Source organism: Ischnura elegans, chromosome 4, assembly GCF_921293095.1.
Source record: "Ischnura elegans chromosome 4, ioIscEleg1.1, whole genome shotgun sequence".
NCBI lineage: Eukaryota > Metazoa > Arthropoda > Insecta > Odonata > Coenagrionidae > Ischnura > Ischnura elegans.
Genome location: NC_060249.1, coordinates 64,120,116 through 64,136,216, shown reverse-complemented (window position 1 = coordinate 64,136,216; position 16,101 = coordinate 64,120,116). Strand labels below are relative to the sequence as shown.

The 16,101-nt window shown below is 41.3% G+C and overlaps 1 protein-coding gene across 5 annotated transcripts in view; it reads left to right on the top strand.

The window, feature by feature from the left end:
* Nucleotides 1–16,101, top strand: part of LOC124157604 (protein turtle-like) — an 837,486-nt gene that overhangs the window by 710,966 nt on the left and 110,419 nt on the right. The window contains exon 1 of one of the 5 annotated variants that reach the window (XM_046532464.1): nt 7,635–7,733. The exons of the other annotated variants lie outside the window; for them this stretch is intronic. The gene's annotated coding sequence lies outside the window, so the exon portion shown is untranslated. Of the gene's footprint in view, nt 1–7,634; nt 7,734–16,101 lie in introns of those variants that run through there. 5 annotated transcript variants of the gene reach the window in all.

The following is a 16,101-nucleotide window of genomic DNA, read 5'->3' as shown; positions in this document are numbered from 1 at the left end:
AAAGAGGATACCAGGATTACTAAAGGTTTCGCGGTCCATGTTTGTAGATTTATTTTATTTTAAACATTTTTTTTATTTTAAAATATTTGGAAATGCATTTATATATTTATGAGATTAGATAATTAATCCTTAATGAGATAAGATGCCAGAAGTACTCAGGGCGGGTCTAAATAAAAATAAATATTTTCGTATCGTACCGTATTTGGAGGAGGCGACCTGCAGCTGAGGTTATTTGCGCCATGAGGAAATGGTGACGAAAGAAGGATGGAGTGAAACCCGGCGTCGGAATTAGCCTGATTATAACAAAAGGCCCACAGGGGACCACATCTTAGCCTCCCATTCGACAGACGGAGTGAAGAACCTTCCATTAAGCACTCAAGCAAAAATCGGGCGTCTTGTCGTACACCGGCGAATCATGTCTTGTTGTTGAACTCGGGCTGTCCACCGGGTGAAGGCCTCCATTGATGCCGAGCACAGTATGTTCTAACTTTGAACGAGGAAACCAGCGATCATCTTATATTATTTTTATAAGTTTGGAAATGAATTTATATATTAATGAGATTAGATAATTAATCCTGAATGAGACAAGATGTCAAAAGTACTCGGGGTGGATCCAAACACCATTGGAACGAACAAGCGTAAAATAAAAAAGTCTACTTGAATTTTTTCATACGCTGCTATCTTCCTCAAAGGTAGGAATAAGACACACTTAAATTTACAGCCTTAATGATTATTTTTCTTTCTCTTGAGAATTCGGTTCAGTCATTGAGCTGCTCCATTGGACACAGACCATTATTATAACCCCCTATATCTCCAATAAATACTTATACGGTAATTATAATGTTTTCTCGGCCAAAATTGCATCCATATTGCTTACCATTGCACCATCATTATGGCACATTTTAATCACGATAACCTTTGCGTGACTTCTGGGAATCGTTCATGAAACGGTGCAGATCCTATTCTAATAAAAATAGATGTCAATAAAATCCTCTCGTATCTCCATTACTCTGACGTACTATTGATGCCCCTTGTTATTTTCCTTGTGCGTGGTACACGATACACTGAATGGATACGATATCGTGAGATGCCGCTGATTCGAAATATTTTATGGATTTAAAAATGGAATAGCTACCACACTCGTTCCCTATCCTCATCTTGTGTCAGCCTCTTTACCCTTCCCCAATTCCCCTCGTGTTCTCCAGCCCTCACGGTCTCATCCACGGAAAGAGGGGATCGCCTCGGGGCGCTCAGGAGAGGCGCGATCTCGCGATCATCTTGTGTAGGCCCCTCCACTTGGAGGGAGGGAGGAAAAAAAAAGAATAAAATAATAATAAAGGGTCCTCAAGTGGGGCTTCATCCCTTCGCATTCGGTTACACTCACCCCTCCCAACCTCCTTCACAGTTCTCCTGTCTTAAAATCTTTTCCTCCCTCTCTTCGCAATCTCTCACTTGAACCTTGCCATCTTCCTTACCGTTCAAGGGAATTACCTTCCGCGCCCGTTCCAATATCTCTCTCATACTAGCCGAACAAAACCAGTCCTTTCATCCAGTTCCCGTGGTTTCTAATCTATTTTTTTACGTTAACTCCCCAAATTCATGGTAAAAGAAACTTTTATCTTACGGTCCAAATTATTTCTTTATATTATCTTTCGTTAAAAATCATTTATGAAAATAATGAAATTTATTAAATGGCTCGCGATAAGTACCTCTTTATTCATCGAAAAAATATTTGTTGAATTAATTCAAGTAAAGAGTCGTAGTACAGGTGGGAAACAGAAAACAAAAGCAATGCATACTCGGCGAACGAGAACAATTCATGGCGGTGAAACGTCTTTAGTCATACGGTCTCTCCTTATTTTACCATGAAAGATTTACAGCTAATCATCTGTTAGTTTTTATGTGTCTTTTGGCTAAAAATGTATGAACAAGTTGACGTTTATCTTAAGGAACCTCTTTTGAGGTAGGAATTTTACGCTATGAATTTAATGATATTTGTAATGTAAGTTATTAGCTACTTTAATTGTTTCATATGCCAATCTTTTATTTTCCTTAAAAATTTAGCTAGCCAAATCATGCTTTGAAAGCAAGTAGACAGTAATTTTTTTGATCATCAAGCATTCTTCAACTTTGCCGCATTCACCAACTCTATTTCCATTTGTCCCAACTGTGCAGTATATTAATGTCTACAATACTTGCGTTAAAGGTATTGTATTATTAGTGCATATTTTAGACTTGTTTGGCTTAATATTATTTTTTTTTCTCTTTCCAGGTAAGCAGTGTTCCACTTTCTCGTTAAATGAGTGCTGAATTTGTCTTGCGTGAGTACATAAACGTTATCGTTTACAATGACGTTATTTATAAAATATAATTAAAAAGTTTTTCGCTTTAGTTTATGAGGGTTTTTTAGTCTTTGCCGAAGACTTTTATTTGCCACTAGTTGCCAAAATTTCATCGTTATTTTATGTAAATTTATTGTGTTATTTTTTTCACCGCCCGTGTGTTTTTTTTTGCAATTCAACCACCTGAGGTTTTCATACATCGTATATTTTCACCTGATAAAAAGTGTTCTAATACGACAAAATGTTCTTTTTACTTAATATTTCTTATTTTTAAACCTTTAACATCACATTTTTCCCATAGTTGCATTGCGTGATGGCCAATGTCATTTCTAATGCTTTCCAATGCTCTATGGTATACATTAAATTCTGTTTGATACGCAGTGGAGAAGCTTTATTTTTTACACGCGTAATCGTTAATTCTTTACCTATGGTATTAGCACATAATAACTTTTTCGGGAAAGTGATTGAGTTTAAACGTAAGGTAAATTTTAGCGTAATTAACTTTAATTTGGGGATTAACTCACCCTGTTGAATACAAATTTATGGTTATGAAAGATCAAAACTCATAAATACCCATTTATGGCTTAAAAGACAACCATAACCCGTGATTGGATAATCCCTTGAATGCTGCGATGAGAGAGCAGCACAGATGTTTTAAGAATCTCCTGTCATTCGCTCGCATTTTATACCGAATAAAGTAGGAAAATGGCGCTTTTTAAGTCAATCATTGGTCTATTTGTTGTCTTTTTCTTGTTAATGCCTCGTCTAAGCCGAAAAAATACACTTTAGTGTTCAATGACTTTAGGTAAATAATAGTATTTCTCATTTAGGGTACTTCCACATCCCATGGGTCAACGCTCGTTTATAAATAGCATGAGCATTGCATTGGTGTACATAACTATACTGAGTGAAAGGAGTAAGACGATGAAGTGAGGAAAAGAATGTGGCAGAGAAGTGTTCTTGGATGGAGGTTTGTGGAGGGGGGTGCCAAGGGAGAGGGGGGATGATCTCGGGCTATTTCCCGTGGCAGTGGCGGTGGCGCGGCGAACTAGCCTCCGGACATGAGAGAGGGGAGGAGGTAAAGAACGATGGCCCACTCATTTACTCCCTCCCTCACCGCCTTCACTATTCCCTCCCCTTTGTCTAATATCCTTCCCCTCTCCCTACAGTATCCCTCATTTGCTCGGGTATAGCCCATGCAATGCCACAATTTTTAAGTTTTCCTCGGAATGAATATAGCGTGGGTTGAAGCATTATTCCATTTATTTGTCGGTTTTGTTATAATTTTTTTTTATTTGTTAGAATTGCCGGCCTCGGCGGTGGTGGGGTTAAGTCCTCGCCAACCAAACCGAAGTCACGGGTTCGATTCCCGTCTGGGTGGGTTTTTCTTTTCCAGGGCATGGGTGCTCTAGTACGTTTAATTGTTACATTTTATCAAAACCAGGATGGAAAGGTTAATTAGCACTTTTTTCGGTGGTGTGGAAATGAATGAATAAAAATAATAAAAAAATTGAACTAGCTCGATGACATGAATGACTATTTTTCGTTTATTATCCTCTTCGAATTTTTATTGCTAACTTATTAAATATATTTTATAGCTTCGAATTTTTATAGCTAGTAAAACTCATGGAAAAATGGGGAAAAGAATCACGGGAAGTAACTTTTTTCGGAAACGTCTTTCGTAAGTGGCTAATTTTTCATTAAATTGACTTTTTCTCTTTGAATTGATTTTATCATTATATCATATCCCATCGTTCCCATTCAACCCGAAAGCAAACAACTATCTTATTTGCGAAAAAATATCCTTTTCATCTACATTCCCCTTTCAATGAGAGATTTTGATCAGCTTTTAAGGTGGTTATTTATTTTCGTTGTAAATAGAATTTAATAAACTTCTTCAATTTCTCATTCAAATCTGCGTTATAACTTTTAAATGGACAACCCGGAATGAGTCAAATAGTACAGGTTATTAAGGATGTAAAAGAGAAGAAATATGTCACTATGAAAAGGTGAGCATTAGGGAGAGCAAAATTTAATTGCGGCAAACCAATTTTACGACTGCTGACTTAGAATGACGATGAAAAACTTGTATCTCTATGACAATATATTGTTTTGTTGTGTAGAGAGACGTAAAATTTGACCCGATAGGCGCAAATCTACGCTACGCCCCTGTGTACAAGTGAAGTTGTCCCCGCTACGAACTTAAATCCGCCTCGGCTTTTCATTCCCGGAAGAGAGAGCGCCGGAGTTGGCGTTCTCTTCGCGCAGACGTCTCCCGCACCTCCCGCCCCGCTCCCCCTTCCCAGCTCCCTTGAATTTATCCTTCCCCTACCCCCCCTCAAAAGGGCATCGGGAGAGAGAAGGGGGGAGAGAAAGAAGGGGACTAGGGTTGTGGGTATCGCGCGCCAGGGATTTGGAGAGAGGGAAAGAGGAGTAGGGTATTTCTCCCTGTGCATAATATGTAGTGGGATCAGAGTAAGGGGTCGGAGGGGTTTGTAAAGGCCGCGCAAAGAGGGGGGCCCCTTGCTGGGAAGGGGGGCGTATCCCATCCCCCATCGCTGCGGCTCTGTTGGAGAGGGAGGGGTTCGGCGAAGCTTTCGCACAGACGGCCCGTCGCACGGAGGGAGACCCGGAACGAACGTGTTGCGATTGCGGCGTGACTGCTTTTGCGGGAAATACTGCCTCTCTCTCCCGCCATTCCCCGGGTCTCGCGCCCGCGCTGGTCCGCTTTCCAAATTCGGGCCGAAGTGATGCTACAGCATTCCGCGTATACCCGAGATAAGCCCTATTTTGCTCTGGGTTACGTTCCACGCCGGTCCTGAGCAACGTTTCGATCCGTTCCAGCCAAGTAGGAGTGAAGTTCTATTCCTCGCTGTCAGCATAGTTGCTCAGTTCACTTAAGGGAGGTGTGTTGGGAAGTGTTCCACCCTATAGAGGATACGATTAGTGTCGTTGGTTGTTTTTCTGGTACCGGAGATGTGGTGAAAACTATTTACGAACTGTGTTTCATTCCATTCCGTTCCGGAGAGTCATAATTCTCGTTCCTGGAGTTGGACCGGTCCGTTTGTTCCGTTCCGGAAGACGGTCCGCTATCGGCAGTGGGAACGTTCAGTGCCTTCTCGCCGGGGCGCGGAGCAGGAAGTCCCCGGGAGGAGCGGTTGTATCTCCTCTTCTCACATTTGGCGGACGTTCCCCCGATCCGTTTTGCCGCGGTGTGACGGTCGTGACCCGTCGTGTGTTCGCGGGGGCGGTCCCTTTGGGGGCGTGTGTGCGTGAGGAGGCGGCGATGCGGGGGCAGGAGTGAGGATGGGAGCTAGAAAGGGAGGCGGTGTCTGGTCCAGCCGGCAGCAACTCCGACCGGTGCCTCCTCCGGGAGGTGGCTGAATAGCGGCTCCACATTATTCAAGATCATCTACGACTGTAAACACATCCTTGAGATCGCCACCCATTAACACAACTTGAAAGGGATATCAACAAATCAACGCTAATAGCAAATCCATTCCTACATCGAGGGAATCCATGAACTTTACCTCTCTATGCTATTAGATTTACTCGTGGTCTTCTTCTGCATGCAGTGTATCCAGTATCTCATCAATAATTGCCTATACGCCATAAACGGAGTTACATCCTTGCCTATATTTAGAAAATCCGGCATCTTGATCGTACCGTTTTACATATCACGGGATTTGGCTTATCATCTGCCCTCAGCTCTTTGGAAGACCTCCAACTATATTCCTGTGAGAAGACCCCAGTGTACCCTCGATTGATCGAATTTCTCCCGTAGACAAAGAGAAAACCTATATCGAGTGAACCCAACAGCTTTACCACGCCCGTGCATATCTTCGCCTGTATCAAGAGATAAGGCATCTCAGCCTGGCTAGGGACTGGTATCTCTCTTGGACATGCTCTGTAGGCAAAGATCATCTCCTGTGCCCTCAAGAAATTTCACGTCCAGCGTGGACATTTTAAAGTGCTAGTGTCTGCTCCAGTGAGTGCTGTTCGGTGGAGCGGAGTCTGGGAAAGACCCCGGAAGAGAGGAGGCGGTAGAGAAAGAGCGCCGGGAGTGCATCGGATTCTTCTTCTCTCCCGGAGGAGTGAAAGTGAGGTTTTCTGCCTCCGTGTGCTCCGGGGGTTATTTGTGTGTTGCCGGAGAGTGACGGGGAAGGCTGATATACACACATATATATGTATAGAGAGAGAGGGTTGATTTTTTCCGGGAGATCGAGCCAGTGGTAGAGGTGTGGAGGAGGACAAGTTTTTGAAGGGAGTGCGTGGGTGGGGATAGGCTGAAAACGGAGTGGAGAGGGCCGCCAGGGGTGTCGGAGGGTAAGGGGTGTAAAGGGGCGGAGGGGAGTTAATTATCGATTCAAGCGGGCGGGAGGAGGAGTGAGGTGTCTCTCCCGTTGGGATGTGGGACGGCCGCCTGTGGGTGGATGTTTTTTAGAACGGGCACGAGGATCAGAGACTCTGGTAAAAACGGTCATCTTTTTCCTTGTAAAGAGAGGGGTGTCCTCTTTCACCTTTCCGACGAATATCTCAGTGTCATTCCCGGGACTCTTTCTCGCACCTCGAGCCATCGAGAGGAGGGTTGGGGATGATATATTATGAAACTTCTTCACAGTTCCTATTTGGGATAATGTTCATTGATAAGATATGGTGACATGTGTGCCATGATTTTGTGAGACTTTGGTTAATATTATCATTTGATATTTTTATCAAAATCTCTCCCTGGCTGATCTCTGGACTCCATCTTTCTGAACCCGAAATAATAGCCGGAAGGCAGCATCCCCACCGGCGTAATTTGAACTGGGGATTTATTCTCAAAAAATTGATGTAAAAACTGAAGACACCATTCATCCCAACTATAGCTATGTCAAAGATCCTAGTGGGAAAATTTGTGAGTATTCCGAAGTGCTGGAGGGATTTAATGACTCGAGGCGTAGTTGCCGCTTTACTGGTGTGACAGCGTGCGGGTTCGTGTGTGTTGAGCCAGCCTCCATGTACTCTGATCTCTAGAAGAAAAAAGGGGGTTTCGGATTTATTGGGGGGGTCATCGAACCAACGGTCTACCGTGTGAAGGAATCTCTCTCTTCTCTACCCTTAAAATAAACTCCAAAAATCCCCCCAGATCAGCGAGGAAAGCGAAAAAGACTGAGCACGAGGAAGAAGAGAGAAGGGAAGGGAGGCATTTGAGATCGTCGGCGGGTGTGAAATGTGGCAACGCCGCGAGCCACGCCCACGAGGAGGGGAGGAGGTGGGGGCGGTGGTGCGGGTCGCGACGCCGACGTCAGAGCGAGGCTGGATGCGACGTCGGAGGCGGAGGGCGTCGGAGGGAGGCGGGGGAGGAGGAGGTCGGCTGATGCTGTGGCGGTCTCCGGTCGAGGAGAGGAGGTCAGTCCGGTGAAGGGAGGGAGGGAGGGTGCGAGCCGAGCATCCTTCTTCCGGATATCAGAGAGCTAGCTGTGCATGCGTGGGAGGAGATGTGCAGATATTCCCCCACACCCTTTCACCGATCTTTCGCCGTGAAAAGCTTGATATTCGGTATTATAGAGAAACGGGAAAAATTGTATGACTTAGGGAGTTAAATTTGTCCTTTATTCTTTTTTTAAAAAATATGTCCTTCATGCCGGCCTATAATAGGCACTCTTTTGAACTTTCCTTCAGTTCCTTTAGAGACATTCCAGTGTACGAGAAGGTAACGATGTGAATCATTCGAAACTATGTAACGAAAGCATAACATTTCGAGTAGGACGTAAAGTAGAATCTAAAATATACAAGAATTTATCCTTGTATCAGAGAGCATTGCATGAGTTCTAGACTAGAAAGTCCAACGTCACCTACACCTTAAAAAAAAAACTTGAAAACGAAGGAAACCGTTTTAAAAACGAATTAAGTAAAAATTCTAGATAACGCGGAACAATTCCTCTGAATAATAGGGGAGGTGTGTAAGCGTGAAAGGAGGAGCTGTGAAGTAATTTCCCGTTCATAATATTCGTTCCCCAATCTACTCGCCACAGCGCTTCCGGTAGCTGAGAAACTTCTGTAGGATTAACTAGCAAGGACCTTAGGAACTGTTTTTTTTTTTCGAAGCTATCAAGAGAAAAACTAAATTTTGCAAATCCGAATTTATTTTATTTGCATCCTTCCACCGCGTAAATAAAGGCTTTTGTTGGCATTGAGATCCAGAAAAGAACTTTTTAGAGGGAAAATGTACAATTTTGAGGAATCGGTGACGAAAAGTGTGGAGAGTACCCATTCTGAAGTTCTATTTTTTGCTACAAAAATGTTATAATGAGAAGTGAGATAATATTTTAAGATGTACCTATTGAATGTAAAAATATTTCTCGGTGTGAAGTTTGATTCCCACTTATGGTGGTGCCCATTAAGTAGGAAGGAACTTTTATTAATTCACCCCTTGATTATTCTTATTATAATCAAGCAAAGCTTGATGCTTCATTTACTATAGTTATTAACTGTGTATGCTATTCAATTGTTCAATTTCTTTTTGCAAATGTGCATTCTTTTTGTGACTGAGCTCCTCTTCTTGATGCAAGAACTATAGCTATACTATGATCCCATTAGAACTTGATAACTGAAGAATACTTCTTTAAATTATGAGCCTTCGTATTATTATCGAACCAGGATACTCCTCGGCTAACATACGAGAGAACCAGGATAAATGTGATGTCCCTTAGGGTTACGTCCGTTAAGCTGTAACGTTTGGGTCTCGGATATTTGGTCTAGTAACTTATAGTGAAAAAACTATTTTCTTTTCTTCATATTTTCATATTTTGGTGAAAAATAATTAATTTATATTTTTTGCGCCTCTTTACGCCTTACGTTGATAATTATAATATTTGCATGATGACTAAGTATAGTAAGTGTGAGTAGTAGCATAAGAGACTTCATCCATAGCAGATGGAGTTACCTTCCTGTGCTTGGGAAAGAGTAATGAGGGAATATGTGTACTCCATTCATCCTTTGAATGACTCAGTGCGTAAAGTACCAGGGCATTGGTAGCACAGAAAAATAGGAAAAACTCGATGCATGCGGGAATTTAATTTTGCAAATGAAAAGTGAATACAGTATAAGATTAGATATATGATTTGGAATTCTGCGTTGGCAAGTGAGTAGACATTTCTGCTTAAAATATTTTGCAGAAATCTGATTTTTGGATGATTTGTTTAATTTTTTGAGCTTTGAAGAAAGCTAATTTTATCCACGCTTCGGAAATGAAAAAAAATATTTATAGGTGGCAACCTTCTATTATTACACTCAAGGCAAACGAGTATTTGCAGTTATACCTATATTTCCTTAAGAGCTTCAAGAATGGAAACTCCTCATAAGTTCGATATCTTCATAATCTCAAACAATACCCTATAATACAATATAATACTCTACTAAATAATATTCTCTTGGCGAAGACCTGTTACCTTAAAAAAAACCATCCGTTTCATTTTCTTGACGTGGGTATTTGTTAATCATTAATAATTATTTTATCTTCTATTTAGCTCTTGTTCGCATATTTTAATGAGTTGTTGCACTTAATAAATTATTAGATTGTTACGGTTTTTAATTATTTGGTAACTACAGAGGCTTCAAGCTCTACGCACTCTTTTCTATGCGATCGATTATTTTTTTACTCCTCCATATCCTATTGCGAAGTATATGGTACAAGCATTTACACAATACTTGAAATACCGGCGCAAAAAAGGTGGAACATTGAACTTTAAGCATTTGTATAAAATTCTGCCGAAGATCCATGGGGCCGTGCCATATATCGTTTTATTCTTTGTTTATTCGACTACGATAATAAATCTTTAAGCATTATTTATGAGTAAAAGTTTAGCTTCTACGGTCGAAAGAGTGAGAAAGTATACGAATCGTAATTTTGGTAGAATTCATTGCCGCAGGGAGACTTTAGTCTGTTTGGTTTATTTTTTGTTGAAGGAACAATATAAACATTTCCTTACATGAAAAGTTTTTTAGATCCCTTTTTTACACATCGCATACGTGACTGCGATAATCAATTTCTTTACTACACCTCGGAAATCGAATTTTACCTTTCGGCAATTTTATAAATGGGTAAAATTTAATTTTAAAAAGTTAGGTATTTGTAGTGCAAAGATATCGTTCTGTCTATAAATAATATAATGAAATGCACCAATTAAATATTTTTACCGTGATGAGATGAAGAAAACGACCGTTTCGCCGTTATCTTAGTTTTTCGCGTGTTCATCCTCACTATTTCGACCGTATAACCAAAATGTTTACATATAATTAATCGTAGAGGGCGTAACTTGGTGGAAATCCATAATAGCACGAATACAAGGATCAAGAACTCACACCCCTCCTCCACTTTCCCCCTTACTCATCCACCCCTCCACCCACCCCACCTACAGTGACGCCAAACCCAGCTCCACCCCCAACCCTTACTTCCCCCTAACCAACGACTCCTGCTATATATATATATATACTGTCAATTTACCTAAATCTTCACCTTGATAATGTTACTCTGTAACGAAACCATGGTCGGTGCTAATAAAATATTATGTGGAAATAGCAAAGTTCTTGATCCTTGTATTCGTGCCAAAATGTTTACGAGTAAATAATGTTTAAAGAGTTATTGTTGTAGTTGAATAAACAATTAATAAAACAATGTATTACAGGACTCTATAGAGCTTCGGCAAGGTTTCATACGAATTGCTTTAAGTTCAGCGCTCTACCGTTTTTGCGCCGATTAGTAGTTCAAGTATTGTGTGATTAACTTATGGGATTGTTTCAATCTCGGTTTAATTCTAAGGTTATGAAACGCTGTGAATTCTCTTCCCGCTATAATTCTGTGAATTGGGCAAGTGTAAGTATCCCGCGATCCAGGCTTTTGACTGACGTAGTCATCGGCCGTGTAGGTCCCGGGCCGCTCCCGTGTTGCGGGGTACCCTGCATTGCGGCTGCATAAAAAGGCATAAGGGGTGACCTAATGTATGCCTTTGTGGGATCGGAGCGTGGTTTTCAAAGTGGCCGGACGACTACTCATCATTTACCGTAAATCCAATTTGGTACCTTCATCAAATGCAGGTAAAGTATCAAAGTTAATATCAAATGAATGGTCTGTCACTAGAGCATTATAGTTTGTCAAACATGGATTTGTCGTCACAGTTTAAAAATATTTTTTATGGTCACCACTGTCACGTTAGAAATCATTTTTAAACTGTGGCGGCAAATCCATGCTTGCCAAACGTTTATATACGTGTGACCCATGTGGTTTTAGCTTTGATATTTTACGTGCATTTGACAACAGTACCAGTCTATATTTTATTGAAAAGTTTGAAATTGGAATGAATATAAATATCTCTAGAGAAAACCATTTTCCGATCCCCTGCTCTTCGTATTCAATCCGACTCCTTATTACCTTGTGCTGGCCTGAACACAGCCTCCAGTCCCCGTCCCACTGCCTCTGCTTGCCCTCTAATCCATCCTGATGAGTCCAAAAACTCCAGATCATCGAATTCCAGATCAGCCTCTTCAGTGGCGCAGCGAGGAGGGCGTTTCTGGTTTTAAAACCCCCCCGGAGCTCAGAGAAATTTTTAAATTTAATCCATTTTACTTAATGGATTAGTATTACTTATATAAAAGTCCTAGGATTAATTAAATATCCCTCAGAAAGCCGTAAAACTCGCCATTTGGAACGATTAATCTTAAAAATTAATTTAACCCCCGCAACGCCCACTTACCCTGGCGGGTATGCAATACCCCAACACCCCAAAGTATTAGTTGCGCCTAAACCCCCCCCCCCCTAACCTTAATTTTTGGCTGCGCCCATGAGCCTCTTAGCACAAGGTTCAAGGTGCCGCGATAGCTCTGATAAAGAGAAATACTTTTGTTAATTATCGCTCAAAAATTTTCGCTTCCTCAGAAATCATTCTCCGATGTGAAAATGTTAAGTGAGGGAACACAGAATGTGTGCAATTGAATCGATGCATTTGCATTGGCGAGGTTATAATTCAACTAGTACCTTTTGATTTCCATTCCCGCATTTATTTGCCAACAACTCGGGTAGGAGTAACATGAGATGCCCACGTTTATTTTTTATCATTAACCTTTTGGAATATTTTTCCCGTCTCTTAACGATGTATGTAGAAATGAAATTTGTATTCCAATGGCAATCAACATTTTTCCTCTGCTATGGTAAACGTCGCAATAAGAGCCAGTGGAAATTTTCTTAATTTTAAATGAAAAGTTTCATATTTATAGTACGGAAATATAATATATAATTTATTCCATTTACAATCAAATATTACATTTTAGAACATACTTAAATATTTTGGAATATATAGGTACCCCATATAATGTAATGCATAATTTTTGGGCAACTGGCTATGTAGTTCAACTAGATGAGCGTGTTTAGTAATGTCTGCAAAAATCACGCTATCTTCTATTCTAATTAGAAGTTCCATAAGAGGAGACTTCCGTCAAGCTCATTTGCCGCGTTCTGTCGTGTGTGTTGACGGATTAATTTTTTTCAACTAACGCTCTCTCCCAGGAACTCACAGGGTAGGTGTACATAGAATGCACCATATTTAGCATTTACATGTATTTTTTATGTGGAAAATTTTCCTCCGAGAAAAAACTTACATAAATGTTTTCATTGAAAATTACGGTAAATGTTGACAATGATCAGCTCTATGTAAGCTGAGAGTCTAGAAAGAATGCGGTAAGATGTGGATGAGTAAAACGTTGAGAAATAGGCAAAATAAGAGGTCCTATCGGAATGATGTGTATTGTTAAGGCCGAGCTCCACTCCCGAAGTACGTTTTGGTTATGGTTTTCCGGGACCCTTCTCTCCGGACACTTCCTCCTCCCTTTTATCCCCCCCGCCCATGGTGTTCGAAAACCTGCAAGTAAGGGTGGAACAAAAGGGGTTTTCTGAGGGATGGGGCTAAGCGACCATCCTGTACATTATTCCTCCTTCAATCCCTCTCTCCTCCACAAGGATTCTTCAGCATATGTTTTCTATAATGGCCCGGCTACGAATGTGAACGGTGGGCGAGCCGTCATGTTATACCACAAACCTACAAGTCATCATGCTGCGGTAGCATTGAAATTCCGCTTCCCCTAGGAAAAAAATTGTGGGATGGTCAAAGGCTTGAGGTACAAATGACTAATCGTCGAGTCATCACCCTCGGTGGTGGTAAATGGTTGTAAAACCATCCCTGCTTTCCTTCATTATGGGCCCTTTATGGGGAAGGGTTGAATGATCCTGGTAGTTAATGTGGGGACAATTGATAGCAATACTGGCTTATTATCCCTATGCCCCGGGTTCGATTCGGATGGATATATTCTTTGTTTTCTCTATGTCATGATGGTCATGCGGAGAGTAATTCAAGCTCATTACCTCATATTCCGCATGGAATTTGAAGTTATGACCTTACATCATCGAGAGCCAGGAAAATCTGACGTTTCTTGGAATTATCCATTCTTCCTTCCTTCCATCATTGATAAAAATTAACCAGAGGGCCGGTTACCATCTTCAAATTGTTCACCATATGAATCCTAGTCTTGATGGTTGTTGTGGAGAGTGCGCTTTAAAGTCTCTTTTAATGGGATGGGAGTTACTGGTTGACATTCTTTTGCCGTTTTTCCCTAGTATTATGCCGCTTTGCACTCCATCCTCTCTTCTACCTCAGAATTCGTACAAATTATCTTGCACATTGTTTTCTCCCTCATAATACGCAGATAATTTCCTAGGGCTGGGATGAGAAAACAATTAAATCTGCTTGTACAAGTAATTGAGGAGAGGAACTACCGCAACCCAACTTTTGATATGATAGAGGGTGGCCTTGTATTGGCATCCCTTTCAGAGCTGAATAGTTGCAGTTCTCCGATCATTGGATGAAGTTAAATGCTGCAGACACACAGGTGTCTCTGGTTAAAAGTAGGCTAATGCCTTCCCCTCCATTCCAATATTCCCTATTTGAGGCTAAGTATTTCTACCTACACAGCCGTCGGTAATGGTGCGAGCGAATGATCCCAGGTGTCGTTAGACTTCCCCACTTTCCGCTGCTTTCCGAAGGTTGTTCTAATTAGCGAGGCTAGAGCTCGTATACTCCGTCAGAATGCGCGTGATACTCGAGTGTGGTTCGAAGGAGATTATGAAGCTCTATACTTCCGCCTTGAATATTCTTAGGTCACTAAGGTGTTAGGCTAACGCTTCGAAAGGTCTTTTTTTCAATTAATATACCGTTTTTAGACCTAGTTTCGCTTGACTCTAATGATGAAAGTGGTTAAATTAAGTCGTTTTCTTCGAAGGAAAATTATTATTTTTAGTTATATTTCCTAGTCGACGTACCAATGAGCAAATTACTCGGGCAGAATCCAAATTTGGGGTATAATGCTCGGTATATCTCAAGTTTGGACTACGATTGGTATTAGTTTTATTTTACGAAAGTCAATTAACATCCACATAAGATAAAAACTTGCGCATCATCAATTTTCAAGATTTACGTATAGCTAAATATTTATGAATTTTGAAATACAATAGGGAAAGTAAGATGCTAAAAAATACGAAATAATCGGCAAAAAATAGAAGCTTGTTCAAATTCAAAAGGCATACATTCGAAATTTAATCTCAATTGTTCTCTCATTAAGGATGTAAGGTCAACTCTAGTATACCAGGACTAGCAACGATGATAAATTTATTGAGTTACCCACAATGCCCGAACGTACGAAATTCCAGAGGAAAAATTATTCGCCTTTACCGGGATTCAAAATTTCCACTTCGTTTTTTGACGTCTCGATACCTTAACAACTGAAAGCACTCGACCGGAAATCGAGGGATACGGGTTAAAATCCCTTTCAAGGCGAATGATTTTTCCTCCATGGAATTTCGAACATTTTAAGGTCATGTTGAAGTCGGCAGTGAGCGATTCCCAACACTGAGTCCGCCGCCGCGCACCATAAAAATTAGCTTCGGACGCCATCGAATTCTAAGGTCGGCTTTCCCAGGAACTAATTTGAACCCATGAAGCTGCCTTAAATGTTCACCTGGGCAACACCCCATAGGAATGGGATGCGATAACGCCAACACGAATAAATGTTTTCCTTTCTCCCATCTTTCGCTATCTACAGATCTCCACATCGTGTGAAGCCCGCCGAGGGGACTTGGTGCGTCAAGTATCGCCGCGATTCCCGAGCAGCGGACCCTTAATTAAAGGATCCTCCCGCCCGGCCTCCTACGGGGTCCGTATTTGCGGTTTGTAACCGGAGAGAGGGAGAAAAGGTCTCCCAATTGAGTGGTGGGACGGAAACCGCCCCTAATAAACTCGTAGGGGGGAACCAATTCCGTTGTACGTCGCTTCACGCCCGAAATAGATTAGTTAACCAAAGATTTCTCTCGGTTCGCGATTACTTTGGTGGCCACGAGTGAACTAGTGTCACGATATAAACTTTGAGGGGCGGTTTGAAAAGTTTAACATTAGAATTTCTTCTATTTCGTGGCGGCGGCGCCAGCGGATTTAAGTCCTCTACCAATAATCCTTTGATCACGGATTCGATTCCTGCCGGGACGGGTTTTCCGCTACTCCGATCATGATGCTTTTGTGTAAAATTCTGCTTGCCTGGTCCCAAAAAAAACTTAAAAACTGTATTACGTCTTTTTTGATTTCAGGGATAAAACGCACCAGGGATAGAATTGTCAGATTAAGCAAAAAAAAAGATAAAAAACTTAACGAGATATTTGCGAAATTTCCACCACCCTTGA